Genomic DNA, 19613 nt, shown 5'->3' on the forward strand with positions numbered 1-19613 from the left:
TCGCGGGTTCCTAAGTCAGCGAGTTCTCGGCGCAGAGCCGGGTTTGAAGCTCGGACTCCTCGCAGGACGCCCCTCCCTGTCCCCTTGCGCGTCTATTTAGAGCCCAGCCTGGGAACCCATGGGATTCTGGGACTTGTAGTTCACCCTCGCAGCCTCAGGCGCTGCCACGACCCCGGACTCGGACTACATTGCCCAGGGAGCGTCCCGGCCTATATAAGCTGCCAGGAGCTGCTTCGAAGTGCAGTAACCATGTGGATGTGCTGCTGAAGCGTTTCCTCTAGCTCGCTGGGGTGGGAGGAGAGGAGGAGGAGGTGGTGGTGGAGGAGGAGGCAGAGGGTGGAGAGAGAGAAATCGCACGCCGAGAGGAGGTGTGGGTGTTCCGCTTCCATCCTAACGGAACGAGCTCCCTCTTCGCGGACATGGGATTACCCAGCGGCTGCTAACCCCCTCTCCTCGCCCTGCTCCGCCAAAGTGGCGTGGCTCCCCGGGCACTAAGGTAGCGGCTGGGGCCGGGTAGAGGGCGCGGGGAGTTGGTACTGTCCCCAGGAGCAGAAGTTTTTGCCTCGCTCTGTGGGAGTTCTTGGTGGATTTGCATGCACTTGCATGCATTTTGGGGGTTCTTTTACTGAGGGCATTTTGGGGGTGTTCATTTGAGGTTAAAAAAATTCTCGATTCCATCGACTGGCTTTGAGGCTACTCATTCTGGGTTGTAAAGGCATTCCCCCAAGTTGGAAACTAGCAGCAGCTGCAGGAAATAGTGTTTTTTTTGGGGGAGGGCGGGTGGGAGGTCGTGGAGATGTCCTGTGTGAGTAGGCTAAAGGAAACAATCTTTCTTAAAATGTAGCCTTCCGTTGTGCTGCAAGGGAGAGGAATGCATATGTGGGGGCCCCAGTGGGGAGGTTTTAGAAAAACGGAAGAGAACCCGGGGAGCGGTGACGGATGAAGTGTGGACGGAGCTCACGCCCGATGGGGATGCGGGCTTCGGATACTTGGCCTCCGCTCCTGGAAACAAGTGCTTTGGAATCTGCCAAACACTTCTCTTAGTTTCAGCCCCCCGGCGCGTTCGAAGTTTGTGCGTACTTAGTCTCACTTGTCAGTTGTATATTGGAAACAGATGAAATGACCAGTAATCTTCACCTAAGTGAACCTACCAACCTACCTGTCAAATTTGGTGGTGGTGGCGGTCCTGCGTGTGTATGTGTGTGTTTTGGTGGGGGGAGGAGGATTGTCTCTCCAGGAAGGAGGTTAACTGAAAGTGGAAGTGTAGAATTTGAAAATTTCTGTTAGGGACCCACTTCTGTCCAATCTCGCATTCAGCTTTCTTTCTTTCTCAATTACTTAGGAGCTGACCGCCAGGGAGCAGAACTCACACCCCTGGCTGGGCGTGTTTTGGCAACAGAGGGCCTGACCTGGGTCAGGTGAGTGCGGAAGCCTGAAAGCTGTAGTTAATAATGAGTTTTGGTCCTAAGTCTATTTTAAATTCTCGCTAAGGAGTCATGGAGATGGGGAGTAGGAAGAGACAGGAAAGTCCATGGCAAAGTCTCTGAAATTTGTCACTGCCTGTGGCAAGGGCTTTAGGGAATGTATGAAATCCAGGGGGCAGTCCTGTCTAGTACTTTTGTCCCTGACTCAGAAGTGAAGCAGCCTGAAGGTTTATGGGAGCAGGGGAAAAAAAGAAATAGAGCAGTAAAAGGGATGCCCACTGGTGATCTGAGAATTGAACTTGCCAGGAGGTGTGCTGATTATTTAAATTTTGAAAGATGCAGTGCATTTCATCTGCCAAGATACATAAGCAAAATTTATCTGCTTCTCTCTTTCAAAAATAGTCACTTTCCTTTTTTTTATCCTCTTATACTGTGAATATGTGTTTAATCAGAGTAGGTTGTGTGGCAAGAAATTAAAATGGGTTGCTGGCAAATTGAACTTGAAAAAGGGAAGTTCTTGAAGCATGAGATAGTATCTTCCAATCCTTGATGCCACCTGAGCATCAAGGAATCTGGTGGATTCCTCTGGTTTAGGTGCCTGTCATGGGATATGAGCTGAGAGCATCATTTATCTGTAAATGCAAGCAGCTCTTATGTTTTCTCCTGCAAATGTTCAGACTGCACTTCAAGAGAGGGAGGTTTTACCAGGTGCACAAATGCCCATTGCTGCAGATTTGAGCATCACAAGCTTTTTCTTCTGAAATGGTCAGGGACAGGATCAACAACAGGGTAGTAAAGGTGGGTGGGGCCTGGGTCTTCATAACTTATTTAACATTCTAAATATTTAGCTGTTCCCTGGGCTACAATCTTTGGGCTTTTCTAATTAGAAAAGAAGTCAGACACTTCATTATAGTAGTATTGTGCTTTTGTTTCCTGTTGATAAGATCCTCCGGAGTGCTGGTGGAGTGGGAAGTATTTGGATGTGTGAGGTCCACTTCCTTTTTGGAGTTCACTTGAAACTTCATGCGAGCATGGCTACGTGGGCATTCATAAGGCCAAGGATTGGGTTCAGAGGAAGCTGCAGGCAAGGAGAAAGGGGTCCACAAAATCTTCTCTGACTGGTTGCTAAAAATGAGAATAATACACATGAAGTACTTGTAAGCCAGGTCCACAGCTATACATCACAGGAACCTGTGAGTCAGGTACGGGCGAAGAAGCTGAGGTGCAGAGAGTGAGATCACTTGTCCAGTGGATGCAAGCTTTAACCCCAGGCTTTGGGACTTTGCTGTTTCCCACAAGTGCATCTCAGTTGAGGGGGAATATGAGGGTAACTAAGAAAAATGGTACATGTATTGCTGTTGAAGAAATAACTCTTCATTGTGTCCCACCAATGATAAAGGAGCAAAGTGACCTCGATGTAGGAAGAAAACAATGTAGCCATAGGTGTAAAAATGAAAGACTCTGGGTTTTTGAGGAGGTCTTAGGTATTGTACTGAGTTCATTTTAGAAAACTGTGTGCTGAAAGCCTCCATAAGGAGAGTAAAAGAATCCAAACTACAAGTAACACTGTCTAGATTCAACTTTGGGTTTATTTCACACATGAAATGCATCTTGATCAGCTACATCAAGGCATCTGAGTAGGTTACAAGAATCAGGTGTTGCTCTATTGAAATAATTTGTAAGTTTAAATTGCAGTGGATCTGAACTGTGAAATGTTGACTGTCGTTGCATATACTCTTCAGTTTGCTTTGTGGCCAATTGTGCAAGAACACTTTTCTTTTTCGTTTCTTACTTTCACTTGCATGTGTGTATGTGTTGAAAGTGTAATCTGCTTTTTGAATAATTCAAATTGAAACAGTATCCTATCAAGATTTCCTTATCAGGCAGGCAAAGTTCTTCATGCTCTAAATGAATTACTCCTGGTCTCTAGTTTGAGACTCATGGAAGTTCTTTGGGATTGACAGTGGTGTTACCTATTTAAACAAAGTGGTTGCCTTCTGGAGAGAATTAGCATCTTTAGGAAGGAGAGGTGGAAAATTTGCTTAGAGAAGAGATAGGTGAACTGAAATCAGATCCATTGCTTTATATCTCAAAGTATTTTCAACTGAGGAAGACCATGGTCTTAAAGAGAGAAAGAAACTTCTAATACGATGGTGTGCAACCAACTGACTTGCACAGCAAAAAATCAAATGGCTTTTTAGTTCATTTGTAATGATTGAATGGAAAATCTAATTTATTTATGAGCAACTCTTAAACCAGAGTGAAACAACAGACACCAAATTTGAACAACAGAAAAAACTCAAAATATTGAAATTAGGCCTGTAGTTAAATTTTCAGGTCAAGCTGTCCTTGCATACATCTGATTAACAAGCCAGCCAAGGCCAGTGTCGGTCTTCTTTGCTGTGGGTTTGATCTTTTAAAATAAAACACATTGCTTTCACAGGCTGTTTATTAACTGTAAGTATTAATACATACAGGTTTTTTTTTTAGTTCACTTAGGCTGTTTTAAGTTTTTGCCTGACTCTTTTGATGAAATCAACTAAGGCTTGAAGTCAGTGACATGAATGACATAATTTCCATGGTTCCTACCAGTTGTCATAGTGTTTGTGGTTCTGAGGCTATTGCTAATGAGGATGAGCTGAAACCACCATCCACTGAGCTGTTCCTTGTATTGAACTATGTCTGGATTCTTCCCTAAACTGGATATAGTTTAAGGCACTTGGTGTGATAAATCTATCCTAGCAATTCTAATGCTGATTAAGATTATGGTTAAACTATTGTATTCCTTCATTCAAATTTTTTGAGTACCTGCTATGTGCCAGGGTGTGTTCTAGATGCTGAGGTTACAGCAATAGAAGTCCATACCTTTTATTTTTTAAATTTTGGCTGCATTGGGTCTTGTTGTGATAAACGAGCTTTCTCTAGTTGCAGCATATAGGCTAAGTTGTAAGTGGGATCTTAGTTCCCTGCCAAGGGATCGAACCCTCATATCCTCTGGAAGGAGAGGCAAATTCTTAATCACTGGACCACCAGGAAACTCCTCGAGCGTCCTGATCCTAAGAAGTCTTAAATCCTAGTTCAGGGGAGGCAGCCAGTATAAAAAGCAAGTATTATAGTATGACAGGCAGTAAATGATTTGAGGAAAAATAAAGTGGAGTAAGAGAAAACAACAGTGTTGCTGAAGAAGTGGATAAATTGGGACCCTTGTGCACTGTTGGTGGGAATGTGCAATGTTGCACCTGCTGTGGAAGACAATACGGCTGTCCCTCAAAAAATTAAGCATAGAAATTACCAGATAATCCAGCAGTTCCGCTTTTGAGTATATACCCCAAGGAATTGAAAGCAGGAACTCAAACGTATTGGTACGGCCATGTTCACAGCAGCAGCATTCATGATAGCCAAAAGATGGAAATAACCCAGATGTTCACAGAAAGATGAGTGGATAAAAAAGATATGGTATATCTGCACAGTGGAATATTATTAAGCGATAAAAAGAAATGAAATTCTGATACTGGCTGCAACAGAGATTAGCCTTGAAAACATTCAGTTAAGTGAAATAGAAAGTGAAAAGTGTTAGTCGTCACTCAGTCATGTCTGACTCTCTGTGACCCCATGGACTGTAGCCCACCAGACTCCCCTGTCCGTAGAATTCTCCAGGCAAGAATACTGGAGTAGGTGGTCCTTTCCTTCTCCAGGGGGTCTTCCCAACCCAGGGATCGAACCAGAGTCTCCTACTTTGCAGGCACATTCTTTACTGTCTGAGCCACCAGGGAAGCCAGATGCAAAAGAGCAAATAATATATGGTTCCACTTTGAAGAGGTCCCTAGAGCAATCACGTTCACAGAGGCAGAAAGCAGCATAGTGGCTGCCCTGGGTAGGGGTGCTGGGGAATGAGTTTAATGGGCACAGAGTTTCCTTTTGGGGAAGATGAAAAGGTGCTGGAAATGGATTGTGGTGATGGTTGCAGAACAAGGTGACTGTACTTAATGCCTCTGAATCATACACTTAAAAATGGCTAAAATGGTGAATTTTATGTTGTGCATGTGTATTTTACCACAATAAAAAGGAAGGGTAACAGCAACAGAACAGGGTAAGGGGGATCAGGGAGTACTGCGGTAGGGGTTGGAATCAGGAAAGGGCTCATTAGTAGAGATCTGAAGGAAGTGAGTGGGTGAGCCAGGTAGGTGTCTGGTTGGGGATGGGTGTTCCAAAGGGCCCAGCGGCAAGTGGCAGGACCCTAGGGTGGGAGCAGGTGGGGCGTGTTAGAGGAAGGGCGAGGAGGCCAGAGTGGCTGCAGCTGAGGGAGAGTGTGGGCGTTCCCGCCAAAGGAATCCAGGACAGAATGTGCCGGGACCAGGTTTTTGCCAGTTAGCCGTTATTTGTTCCCTGAGGATTTCTAAACTCGAGCAGAATTCTCAGTGGTTCTCAGCATCACTGAACCACCTTGTCCTCTCCAGAGAGACTTTGGGAGGAACTTGATGGGGGTGGTGGTGAGTAAAACCCAGATTTCTAGACTGTCTAGTTAATCACCCGCTATGTGTGGGACTGTAATTCACTTCAGGAGGAAAGGCATCTTTGATAAAATAGGTGAAGTTACCGTTGGCGTAGATAACAAAAATGTTCTAAGAACCTAATGATATTCCTAGGGATTTATCTGCATTATGAATCTTTTGCCCTGTGGCCACCCTACAGTCTGTCTAGTTTCATATTAAGGAATTACAGGAAGAGGATTCATGCTCTGCTATCTAATATCATCCTTGGGGAATATGAAGTTCCATGTAAGTGATTCTCCTTGATCAGTGAAGTTGACCCCTCCATGTGTACAAACTTGTATCCATGTGTACAAACTTGTAACAAGGATATTTATCGTTACTTTTTGTGTAAGATGTACGTATTCAATTGTAAAACATTAGTGTATATAAACAAAAACAAATACAAAAAACCCAGTCACTCCCAGTCCCACCAGCCAAGATGAGAATTTCAGACATTCCTTCTAAGTATAGACATAGAAATTACATGTATGTTTAAATTTCATTAAAAGGGTGTCATGCCTCCTGTTTGGTACCTTGCCTTTTGCACTCTGTATTGTGAACATCTTTTCTTGTTAAGAAATAGATGTCTAAGTCATTTATCTAAAGGTACTTTTGATGGGATTTCACTGGAATGAGGACATGTATGGAATCATTAGGGTAGAAAAAGTGTATCGTTCAGGTTCCATCACCGTCATAGAATCCAGGTTTTCTCATTCATTTTGTACTGTTTTTATAACTAATTCACTTTGCTGTATACCTGAAACACAACATTATAAATCAACTATACTCCAATACAAATTTTTAAAAAATAGGGAGAAAAGAATTTAAAAGGAAAACTAAATGGGTGGTAGGGCACTATTCAAATGTCAGTTATCATATTACGGAGGTAAAGGCTAGTAGTTGTTCATTTAAATAAAGAATTTCTCATTTGTTCTGCAAAGTCACCAAACCCTGTTAAGGCCAGGCACTGTTTTTTTTTTTTTTTTTTTTTAATATTTATTCGGCTTCTTTGGGTCTGAGTTTCAGCACAGGTGATCTTTGTGGATCGTGTGGGACCTTTTGTTGCAACACTTGGACTGTCTACTGGTGGCCCTGGGGCTCCAGAGCTCTCAAGCTCAGTAGTTATGGCATGTGGGCTTAGTTGCTCCACATCCTGTGGGATCTCAGTTTTCTGACCAGGAATGGAACCTGCCCTCCCTGCATCGCAAGGCAGATTCTTAACCACTGGACCACCAGGGAAGTCCTCCAGGCACTCTTGTTTGTTGGCACTTAAAAGGAAAACTGTACTGTAGAAAGTTAGAAACACATGTAGTAGTAGCAGTCTTAGTGTTATGAATCCCTCTTTACTCTTCACCCACCTTCCATAGTTTATCAATTCATCACCCATCTTCTTTTAGCTGCATTCTCAAACAGCCTCCCATCTCTTCTTGGATGACATTGAAGTAAATCTCAGATATACTAGTTCATCTATATTGTAGTATATATTGCTGGCATCGGGAGTCTTTAAAAAACATAATCACAATACTATTATTCATCTCAAGGCGGGGGAGGCAAATTTTAAAAACTAGTCTGTGTTCTCACCTCCTTGATTTAAATAAACTTATTATTTCAACATATATATATCAATAACAGATATGCATACTTTAAACAGTTTGAATAAGGAACCAAATAAGGTCAATATATTACAAATGATTGATGTGTCTTTTAATTTGTATATTTCCTTGTTACCTCTTCCCCCCCTCCCCTTGCCATGCATTTTTTGGTTGTTATTAAAGAAACTCATTTCAGTTGCTCAGTCATGTCTGACTCTTTGCGACCTCATGAATCGCAGCACGCCAGGCCTCCCTGTCCATTACCAACTCCTGAAGTTTACCCAAACTCACGTCCATCAAGTCGGTGATGCCATCCAGCCATCTCATCCTCTCTCGTCCCCTTCTCCTCCTGTCCCCAATCCCTCCCAGCATCAGAGTCTTTTCCAATGAGTCAGCTCTTCGCATGAGGTGGCCAAAGTACTGGAGTTTCAGCTTCAACATCAATCCTTCCAGTGAACACCCAGGACTGATCTCCTTTAGGATGGACTGGTTGGATCTCCTTGCAGTCCAAGGGACTCTGAAGAGTCTTCTCCAACACCACAGTTCAAAAGCATCAATTCTTTGGCACTCAGCCTTCTTCACAGTCCAACTCTCACATCTATACATGACCACTGGAAAAACCATAGCCTTGACTAGATGGACCTTTGTTGGCAAAGTAATATCTCTGCTTTTGAATATGCTGTCTAGATTGGTCATAACTTTTCTTCCAAGGAGTAAGCGTCTTTTAATTTCATGGCTGCAGTCACCATCTGCAGTGATTTTGGAGCCCAAGAAAATAAAGTCTGACACTGTTTCCACTGTTTCCCCATCTATTTCCCATGAAGTGATGGGACCAGATGCCATGATCTTAGTTTTCTGGAATGTTGAGCTTTAAGCCAACTTTTTCACTCTCCTCTTTCACTTTCATCAAGAGGCTTTTGAGTTCCTCTTCACTTTCTGCCATAAGGGTGGTGTCATCTGCATATCTGAGGTTATTGATATTTCTCCTGGCAATCTTGATTCCAGCTTGTGCTTCTTCCAGCCCAGCGTTTCTCATGATGTACTCTGCATAGAAATTAAATAAGCAGGGTGACAATATACAGCCTTGACGTATTCCTTTTCCTATTTGGAACCAGTCTGTTGTTCCATGTCCAGTTCTAACTGTTGCTTCCTGACCTGCATACTGGTTTCTCAAGAGGCAGGTCAGGTGCTCTGGTATTCCCATCTCTTTCAGAATTTTCCACAGTTTATTGTGATCCACACAGTCAAAGGCTTTGGCATAGTCAATAAAGCAGAAATAGATGTTTTTCTGGAACTCTCTTGCTTTTTCGATGATCCAGCAGATGTTGGCAATTTGATCTCTGGTTCCTCTGCCTTTTCTAAAATCAGCTTGAACATCTGGAAGTTCACAGTTCACATATTGCTAAAGCCTGGCTTGGAGAATTTTGAGCATTACTTTGGTAGCATGTGAGATGAGTGCAGTTGTGCGGTAGTTTGAGCATTCTTTGGCATTGCCTTTCTTTGGGATTGGGATTAAAACTGACCTTTTCCAGTCCTGTGGCCACTGCTGAGTTTTCCAAATTGGCTGGCATATTGAGTGCAGCACTTTCACAACATGATACCTTTTCTTACAGGCTGGATTTTGCCGACTGTATCAGTGTGATGCAGTTGAACATGTTCCCCTCTCCTCTATATTTGTTATGTTTAATTTTATAGTTAGAAGTAGGGCCTTGATCAGAGTCACTTGCCCCCACCAAGTCTGTTTTGTAAGCTCACTCAGGGGAGTGTGTGATATGTATGGATATGCCTTCTTGTGATTAACATCAAGTGATACTTACTGCTTCAATCTGTTAGTTCAACTGAACTGTAAAGCTTCTATTTTTCTGTATTTATTAGCTGGAATATTTTGTGAAATGAAACTTTCTCTACTTAGTACATTGGTCAAAAAGTTTACTCTGGTTTTTCTATATGATGTTATGGAAAAACCGAAACAAACTTTACGGCCAACTTAATATTTACTTCCCTAGGGCATGTTGCTGGAGAAGGCAATGGCACCGCACTTCAGTACTCTTGCCTGGAAAATCCCATGGATGGAGGAGCCTGGTAGGCTGCGGTCCATGGGGTCGCTAAGAGTCGGACACGACTGAGCGACTTCACTTTCACTTTTCACTTTCATGCATTGGAGAAGGAAATGGCAACCCACTCCAGTGTTCTTGCCTGGAGAATCCCAGGGATGGGGGAGCCTGGTGGGCTGCCGTCTTTGGGGTCGCACAGAGTCGGACACGACTGAAGCGACTTAGCAGCAGCAGCCGGGCATATTGTTGTTTAAGTCACTTAGTCGTATCTGACTCTTTGTAGCACACCGTGGGAATTCCCAGGCAAGAATCCTGGAGTGGGTTGCCATTTCCTTTTCCAGGGAATCTTCCTGACCCAAGGATCGAAGCTGAGTTTCCTGCATTGGCAAGTGAATTCTTTACCACTGAGCCAGCAGGGAAGCCCTCCCTAGTGTATAGTTAAAGTATATAAACAAAAGACAAGATCAGTACTTCCGTCTCCTGTTTTAGTTTTCATAGGTAATGAGTTGATTCCCTGAGCATGATCCATGGCAGTGGTTCTCTAGTGGGGGACGTGAGGCAATATCTGGGGACATTTTTGGCTGTCATAACTGGGGAGAGGGTGCTACTGGCATCCAGTGCTTAGCGGCCCGGGATGCTACTCGGTTGCCATCATTCCGTCTCACGGCCCAGAGGAACAGAAGGATCCACTCCAAAGTATCAGCAGTGCCACTGTTGAGAAAGTCTATACCAGGTTGACCAATTTGTGTGGTTTTTTTAGTATCACAGTAAAATAATGTATTTAAACATGTTTCCTATGCTTCATTTTCTTTCGTTATCCTTACAGATATTCAGATTATCCATCTCTGCTCAGTAAGAGAGAGGCTACTCAAGTCAATTCAAAAGACACCACCCCAGTGGTCTTAGACTTCCTGCTTGTATGATGAGACGTTCCAGCCTCATTCTCTCTATTCCGTGATGCAGACCTGTCATGAGTCATTTATCCAAGAAGCCCTAGTTCTTTTGAGTACTCTTCTCATTCTCATCATATGGGTCAGAAAATAAATTAAAATGAAGGAAATTTAAGAGCTGAACTTTTGCTTTTTAGATCTAATCATCATTTTTTAATATTTTATTGGAAGATAATTGCTTTGCAGTATTTTGCTGGTTTCTGCCATAGAGCAACCTGAATCAGCCACAGGTATACATATGTATACCTCCCATCCCATCCTACCTGTCTCGGTTGTCATAGAGCACTGTCAAACCTGAACATTTTTATTTTTTAGAATTTATTTTTAATTGAAAGATAATTGCTTTACAGTATTGTGTTGGTTTCTGCCAGACTTCAGCATGAATCAGCCATAGTTATACATATGTCCCCTCCCTCTTGAACCTCCCTCCCGCCTCCTTCCCCATCCCACCCCTCTAAAACCTGAACATTTTTCATGAAAGGCTTTCCAAAATGTAATTGATATATTCTTACCTTTGGGGGAAAAAATTCTAAACACACTCTTTTCAAATTGGTCTCAGTTTTAGTATGCTAAGGCTGAGATTCATTTCTCCCCGGACAAGCAGGAATGTTACTCTTGTTCTACATCCATGTTTTTCAAACTGTGGCAGCCCATTAAGAAGTTGTGACATCTCTCTGGTGGACCTTAATAGACAGTTTCTTTGATAAAGTAGACCAGAATAGAAAACATCAAAGTATGGGTACTTAACTGTGTGTGTTGCAACAGATTTCTCATTCTGTGTCTCTGTTTCTCTTTTTCACACACACGCACACACACATACACCATACACACAGAATAAACATTGGGTTGTTAAGTTCAATGCATTTCTTATTGTGAGTCGCTGCCCAAAGTCTGAGAAATACTGTCCATTGTCCTACGTCATTATGGCTCCATTTGTGGCCACCAGATCTGCATCACTGGCTTCAAACTGAGAACTTGTTAGAAATGCAGACTCTGAGGCCCCACCCCAGATCCACTGAATCTGAAACTGCACTTCAGCAAGATCCCCAGGGGATTCTTAACGCATGTGAAAATATGAAAAGATCTGTGCCGGATGGTGCTTGGCGGCCCTGTGCTTTTTCAGAATTTATTTTTATAATTACTTTGTTTTTGCATGGCTAGCTTTCACCTGTTGAAACTGATCTTTGTACTTTTCCCTCACAGCCTTCTCATGTGCAGTTAAGAGGAAAAGTAGGTAAAATGACCAACTTAGGTGAGTGTATGGAAGTCTGGCAGGATTCTTGATAATAAAAATGGGAGCTTTCGGTGCTTACATTGAGACAGGTTGAAAACCTGTCTGTTCAGACAGAGGTAGAGACCAAAAGCTTCATATAAAAGCTACTTAGGATTGTGAAGCCACAGATATAAAGAAAGTTGTATTGGAACTGGTCGTTGCAAACTTTGAAGAACTTTCAGTTTATAATGTTCTATGATGCTTTGAGTCAGCAGAACTTCTAGACTGGTATAGTGTTGCTCATCAGAAAAAGATGAACAGATGAAAAAAATATTACTAGCCTCCAAGTTCTTCAGTGTTCATTTGCATTTCAGGAGCAGTTTTATCTGGGAAGTGATTTTGTTTTGCAAAAACAGCTTAAAAAACTCCCCATAACCCCTTCACTTGCACGTATTTCTGAACAGAAGAAGCTAATTCAACACCCAGACTTGGGGACATTCACCTATATTTGCCTGCCATGTGTACAATCACATTCTGTCTCTGTGCCTTTGCCCATGGGCTTTCCGCAGCTGACCCTGTCCCAGCCCCTCTGTCCACCTTGCCAGATGCTTCTCTTCTCAGCCAGCTCTTCCTCTTCTGGGAAACCTTCCTTGAAACTTAAAAGCCTTTGTCATTTGTGGGACTTCCCTGGCAGTCCAGTGGTTAAGACTCTGTGCTTCCAATGCAAGGGGCTCAGGTTCGATCCCTGGTTGGGGAACTAGGATCCTATGGGCCAGGTGGTGCAGCAAAGAAAAAAAGCAAAACAAAACAGTCTTTGTGATTTGTAAGGCCTTGGCACTTTCTGTCTCTGGGCCTTTTTGATTTTTATTTCCCCACTGGAGTACCTGGCACTTAGTAAGCACTCACAGTTACTTGTGAATGAGGTTATTTATCTATGTTTTATCTCCCGTTGAAGGTTGTAGGCTACTTATATATTTTTTTAATTAAAAAAGTTATGTTGGGGCCTCCCTGGTGGTCCAGTGGTTAAGACTCAGAGCTCCCAATGCAGGGGGCCTGGGTTTGATCCCTGATCAGAGAACTAGGTCCCACATGCAGCAGCTAAAAATCCCATGTGCTGCAATTAAGACCCAGAGCAGCCAAATAAATAAAAATAAGTATTTTTTTTAAGTTTTGTTGTTTTTTTATTTTGGGCTGTGCTGGGTCTTTGTTGCTGCAAGGGCTTTTTTCTAGTTGTGGCGATTAGAGGCTACTCTCTAGTGATGGTGCTCAGGCTTCTCATTGGGGTGGCTTCTCTTGCTGCAGAGCACAGGCTCTAGGGCACTCAGGATTCAACAATTGTGACACACGGGCTCCATAGTTGCACTTCCTGGGCTTTTAGAGCACAGGCTCAGTAGCTGTGGCACATGGACTTAGTTCCTCTGCAGCATGTGGGATCTTTCTGGAACAGTGATCAAACCTGTGTCTCCTGCTCTGGCAGGCAAATTCTTTACCACTTAGCCACCAGGGAAGCCCTGTAGGCTACTACTTAATCTAATTTTTTGTACCCCTCTCTTGATGACGTAAGGGTTTCCCAGGTGGCTCAGCTGGTAAAGAATCCACCTGCAATGCAGGAGACCCCAGTTCAATTCCTGGGTCAGGAAGATCCTCTGGAGAAGGGATAGGCTACCCATTCCAGTATTCATGGGCTTCCCTGGTGGTTCACAGGGTAAAGAATCTGCTTGCAATGTGGGAGACCTGGGTTTGCTCCCTGGGTTGGGAAGATCCCCTGGAGATGGGCATGGCAACCCTCTCCAGTATTCTTGCCTGGAGAATCCCCATGGACGGGGTGCCTGGTGGGCTACAGCCCATGGAGTTGCAAAGAGTCAGACATGACTGAGCGACTAAGCACATGCTTGATGACCTATCTCTTGAGTTGGCCTGTTGCTTTGAAAAGCCCCATCTGCCATGAAGAGTAAAGTTAAGGACAGGGTAGAAAGGTCTTCAGCATTTCTTTGTGATCGCTTCGAAGACTGCTCAGCACAGCTGCCTTTAGGGCGTCAGCTTGGGAAGTTGGTGGTGGTTACTGAAGGGGAGTGGAAGTAGGAACGAGGCAGTGAATGAGCTGGTCTCAGGGTGAAACGGTGCTGCCTTGCTCAACTGAGGGATGGGGACTCCCGGGGACTGGGTGTCGCCTGCCTGTTCAGTAGAAACAAAACATGTGACATCTGTGCATCTGTTTCCTCTTCTGTAGCATAGGTGTAAAAATACCTGCTTTGGGGCATTACTGCCAAGTTGTAGAATAATAGATGGTTGCACACGATCTCAGAGATCAGAACAAAACCAAACCTTTCCAGCAGAGTGGTTCGGCCCCCAGGGGACATCAGGCAATGTCTAGGGACTTTTTTTTGTTGTCACCGCTGAGGGGGAGAGGTTGCTAATGGCGTCTAGTGAGTTGAGGCCAAGGATGTCCCTACACATCCTACATCCTATAGTGCATAGGACGGGTCCCCCACAACAAAGAAATTTTCTACGTGCCCCCCTACCGGCCCCCCACCACCCAGCCCATGACAATAGCCTTGAGACTGAGAAAGCTTATCCTGGAGTGATTTTTCCCAGACTTAGTGAGACTTTTTATCTCACTCTAAGGATATTAACCTAACTTGCTTTTTTCTTTCTTTTTGTTTTTTGTGTGTGTGTGGTTCAGGTTGTGGGCAGAGTGGGGTCTTCTCAGGCCAGGACTGACTTTAACTTTTTAACCAAATAAACACTCTCCTCATCCCTTCCCCTGAAGCACTAGCCTTGGTTCCCAGAGCCCTGTGGTCTGCAGGCTTTGGCTACTAATCGGGTATGTGACCTCCATGAAATCACTCAGAAGGTGTTTGTTTCCACCTATAAAATGAGGAATTTTGGCTAAATGACCTCTCCGCACCAAGTGTAAAGTGCTCGGACTGCCAACTTTGAGCTCTCAATGGGCTTCTGTTACGTTGGCCTTTAGGAATAGGCATGGAGGCATATGTCAGCACTGACATCTTTTCTGAAAAATAACTCTGTAGATCAGTTACCGTTTTGGGGAAGAGTTTATTTAGTGGACATGTCTGTGAAAAAGCAGGTAGGTTTATCTGTGTGTGTGTGTGAGACATCTGAAAGAGCAATATTTAAACTAGAGAATGGCTCCAAACTTCAGATTTATGACTGTTACTTCTGAGATTGTCACGGAGGGCCCTGCTGAAAGTTGAAATCTCTGAGTCGGTGATTTCCTTTGGGACTAGCTGAAAATGAAAGCACAAGGCGATTTTCTGTGCTCCGGGGAGAAGTGCTTTGTGCAATAGAATAAATTATCTCTTGATGGGGACATGCTGCGTGTCTGAGGGATAGTCTGATTAGCCGCTAAGGGGAGAAGAAGGCAAGGAGGGGGCTGCATGGAAGTGTGGTTGGTGGTGGGGGCATCTGTCCAACTAAAAAACGGGGTGCTGCTCATCCTCATTTTGCAATAAAGATGATGATATCGGCAAGATAGCTTTGCTCAAAGGAAGTTCCAAAATTAACTGTGAGAGTCCCCAGTAACAGACGCAGAGGTGATTGTAAAGAGAACCTCTTCTCTTGCAGGAGTCCAAAGTGAACAGGATGGGTTTTCTCTCCCCTACCCCCTTCCCGGATTTACAGCCATATTACCATATATGTGCCTGGGCGAGGGCGTCTCACCGTGACTTGTGCCTCTCTGGAGGGAGCGTCTTTGGCTACTAGCCAGGAGATTGATCAAATGCTGGCCACTCTTCCTTTTTCTGGGCATACTCTTGCGTTTCTTCTGAAAGCCCTTGTGGTTTGCCCAGCTTTGCCCACGGGAGGGGCTGCTTGACCTAAAAGTGTAGTGATGCCTTTTTGTGTTGGTGGTGACCGTGGTCCCTCACGTTTCCATGGGGCCAGCTGCCTGTGACCTCTTGGATCTCCAGGCACTTGTCAGTCTTTGTACATGAGCCCTCTTCTTCACAGCCTAACTTTAAAGAGGGCTTCCCTGGTGGCTCAGATGGTAAAGAATCTGCTTTAAGGGAAGCTTTATGCCTTTGTTCTTTTTAAGCGATCATTTTTAAAGCAAGCAGCAATGAAACCAGCTCTGAAAGACTTAGGCAAGAGCCCTTTGTTTTTTAGGGGTGGAGGCGATGTGGTTATGACAAGAAAGGGCAGGAAGGGCTGGTGGATTCCATTGGCTGCATTTTTTCAGCGGAAGAATGACTTTCCAAGAGTATGGTGCTTTGGGGCCGAGTGACAAATCTTGGTGATGCCAGGGTGGACTGAGAAGGGCTGCGTGGGTGTCGTGTAGTCATCCGTTCTTCACCTGGCGGTGCTTGGGTGGTTTCGGTCTTACTTGAAATAGCTGGAGAACCTTTTGCTGGAATTGGCATAGACATATTCAGATAAAGGCCATGTCACAATGTGTCCCCTTGTCTACGTTCATTTGGACTTGCTGGTTGATAGGCTGATTGTCAACTGATTATGAGCCCTAAAAAGTTTAATATGAGTGGTTTATGAGAGTAGAAAAGAGAACAGATCAGAAAATATTAGGTAGCATGACAGCAAAGAGAAATGTTTCCTGTGTTTTGCTTCCTGTGTGCTTAGTCCATTGATTTCCTTTTTCTCATTTAATCCTCAACACAATTTTATGATCCCCATTCTGTAGATGAGGAACTCGAGGCCCAGAAAGAGTACGTATAATACTTTGGTCAAGGTTACGAACATCCTATCACAGTTGTAGAAAAGTCACACGTTTTACCCTGGTCAAGTCCCACTGGAACTGGCTTTTTTCCCCCTAGCCTTACCCAGTACTTTCCTTCCTTTCCCCATTAATGCTCTCAACTTTGTGGCTGGTTGTCTGTTTCATGGACTTATCAAACACTGCTCTGCTATAGGGCCTTTGTACCGTACAGAGCTATTTTCTCTGCCTGAAATGCTCTTCTGCCTGTCTTTTTTTTTTTTTTTTTGCATAACTGCCTCTGTCTTGACTTTCAGCTCTTACTTGCATGTCTCAACTTGTTCTCTGACCAGCCATAATTGGGTGACAGTTTTAATTCTCTGCATAGTACTTACCACTGTTTGACTTGATTGTTTTATTTTTTGTTTGTTTACTGTCTTCACTAAAATATTCGTGTCATGAGAGCCAGGGACCTTGACTGTCTTATTTGACCTCCATCCTTAGCACCTAGAGTAGAGTAGGGCTAATATCTAGTAGGTATTCAATGTGTTGAATAAAAAGGATTTAGGTTTCAAATCAAGGAATCCTGTCTAAAGCCCTGGCTATTAAGTTGTATATTTTGCATTTTAATCCTGTTCAATCCAGTTTTTCATATTTGTACTGTATGACTCCTCACTGCACAGCCAGCCAGTGCCAGAGTAAATCTGAAAATTTGTTGAAGCACTTTTTTCAGACTTTCAGGTTTTGATGCTTAAAAATTAACTGAGAATATGTTGAATTCATTTTCAGATCTCCTGTATCTTACCTCTCTGTATATTCATTCTGTTAATTTTTGAGAGTTTGATACTGAAACTCCAACTAAAGATATTATCTACTTAAAAATAATTATAGTATATAGTGGAACTGTATGTAACCTTGTTCTGTATTTTCTAAGTCTCCTGTAAATGTGTTTTCATACTTTCATAATTTAAGAAAAAAATAGATGAGGACCGCAAAGAACTTCTATTGACATCAGTTATACCAATCTGTATTTATAATATTCAAAATTAACACTTAGAAAATTCACACAGAAAATATGAAAAGTAAACCTATTGCACGTTAATACAGTAACATATTTTTTTATGGGCAGTAATTATATTTTCCAAAACAAAAATTCAGCGAGAAGAGTGTCATTATTTTACATTTCTCTGTAAAATGCTTTTGTTGTTGTTGTTTAGTCACTAAGTCATGTCCAATTGTTTTGTGATCCTATGGACTGTATAGCCCGCCAGGCTCCTCTGTCCATGGGATTTCCCAGGCAAGAAAACTGGAGTAGGTTGCCAGACCTTCCTCTAGGGGATCTTCCAGACCCAGGGATCAAACCTGGGTTTCCTGCGTTGGCAGGCAGATTCTTTACCACTGAGCTACCAGGGAAGCCCAAATTGCTTTTAGATCTAGCTTAATGGAAGGTAACTGGACTCAGACCTGCCCCTGCCTCCGATCTGTTGTGACATCACATGTCTTGCAGCTTCTGGAGAATTCTACTGTGCATGAGAAAAGGCAGTGACACCTTGGTGATCTTACGAAAATAGTTTTGACTTTGAAGATCCTCTGAAAGGGTCTTGGGGAGCTCTTAGGAGTCCCTGGGGCACCAGTAAAAGCCACTGGTAGGATAGGTAACCACTTATAGAATAGGTAGGCTTTTCAGAAGGTTGGGTGGTGGCATGGAACATTTGAGAGGGGAAGCTGAAGGCTTAAGTGGCAGGATGCAATTGAGTGTCCCTAAGTCTGGGTGTTGTATCAGAGCTTTCTATTCAGACATAAATGCACGGGAATGCATTTAAGCTGTTCTTGCAAAACTGAAGTTGCTTCCCAGCTAAAGCTCCTCCTGCACTGCAAAGGAACATTGCGAACTTGGAAGGCAGTGGTGCTTGTGTTCATTATTTTTAGGTGAGCAAGATTACACCAACCAGTCCAGAAGTTTTGTAGTGGGAAGGGTCATTAAACAATGAGAAAGTGTGGGTTCCTCTCCATGTCTGAAAACAGTCGCTTCAAATGCAACTTCCTTAATGGCTGTTACTCTACAACCCCTTACTTGGTGGTGGTTGAAGCTTCTGGATTCAGAGGAAGTTGTTTTGTAGGATAGAAGTTAGATTGTCTTTAAGTTTTATTGCCCATGGGTTCCCTCACAAATGGTTTTAAAAGTGTCAGGGTGAAGCTGTTAGAAGTACATGAGATACTCCATGCTAGCCAATTTCAGTGTTTAAGAAGGGAAATGAAGTGAAAGTCGCTCAGTTGTGTCCGACTCTTTGCGACCCCATGGACTATACTGTCCATGGAATTCTCCAGGCCGGAATACTGGAGTGGGTAGCCTTTCCCTTCTCCAGGGGATCTCGCAACCCAGGGATTGAACCTAGGTCTCCCGCATTGCAGTCAGATTCATTACCATGAGCCACTAGGGAAGCCCTAGGTGAGTGCAAATGCAGGCCTCTGGGGAGTAGTTTGCCTGTGTCTTGGGTGATGTGTACAAGATTGTCACATTTAAGGTAAGTGGGCAGTACAGCACTTGGGACAGCTGGTCATCAGGGAGTGAGTGATAGAAAGGAGAGGGCAGGCAATATGAGGGGGTTTTCTACCTGACACCGGAGCTTGGAAGGGCCAAACTTTAATTTATTTTAAAATTATAATTGAGTATAGTTTTACTTCAGACGGTAAAGCGTCTGCCCACAATGCAGGAGACTCGGGTTTGATCTCCGGGTCGGGAAGATCCCCTGGAGAAGGAAATGGCAACCCACTCCAGTATTCTTGCCTAGAAAATCCCACGGATGGGGGAGCCTGGTGGACTACAGTCCATGGGGTTGCAAAGAGTTGGACATGACTGAGCAACTTCATGGATAATTGATTTACAGTATTGTGTTAGTTCAGGTGTATAGCAAAGTGAATCACTTATATATCCGCATTTTTTTTTTTAAAGATTCTTTTCCCATGTAGGCTATCGCAGAGTATTGAGTAGAATTCCCTGTGCTATATAGTAGGTCCTTGTTGATTATCTGTTTTATATATAGTCGTGTGCATATGTTAATCCCAAACTCCTAACTTACCCCTCCTGTCTTGGAAAGGCTGAACTTAAGGGCAGTGTCAGTGGGTTTCTTTTTGTCCCCTGATGACTGAAAGGCTGTTCAATCCCAAAGATCAGGTGGCTT

At 43.6% G+C, this 19613-nt stretch overlaps 1 protein-coding gene across 7 annotated transcripts in view; it reads left to right on the top strand.

Moving 5' to 3' along the window:
- Nucleotides 1-318: 318 nt before the first annotated feature.
- Nucleotides 319-19613, top strand: part of ITPR1 (inositol 1,4,5-trisphosphate receptor type 1) — a 352733-nt gene continuing 333438 nt past the window's right edge. For 5 of the 7 annotated variants that reach the window (XM_027522186.1, XM_027522187.1, XM_027522189.1 and 2 more), the window contains exons 1-2: nucleotides 319-496; nucleotides 1343-1418. The gene's annotated coding sequence lies outside the window, so the exon portion shown is untranslated. The remainder of the gene's footprint in view (nucleotides 497-1342; nucleotides 1419-19613) is intronic. The other 2 variants (XM_027522190.1, XM_027522193.1) reach the window with 1 other exon arrangement.

Source organism: Bos indicus x Bos taurus, chromosome 22 (genome assembly GCF_003369695.1).
Source record: "Bos indicus x Bos taurus breed Angus x Brahman F1 hybrid chromosome 22, Bos_hybrid_MaternalHap_v2.0, whole genome shotgun sequence".
In the NCBI taxonomy this organism is placed as follows: domain Eukaryota; kingdom Metazoa; phylum Chordata; class Mammalia; order Artiodactyla; family Bovidae; genus Bos; species Bos indicus x Bos taurus.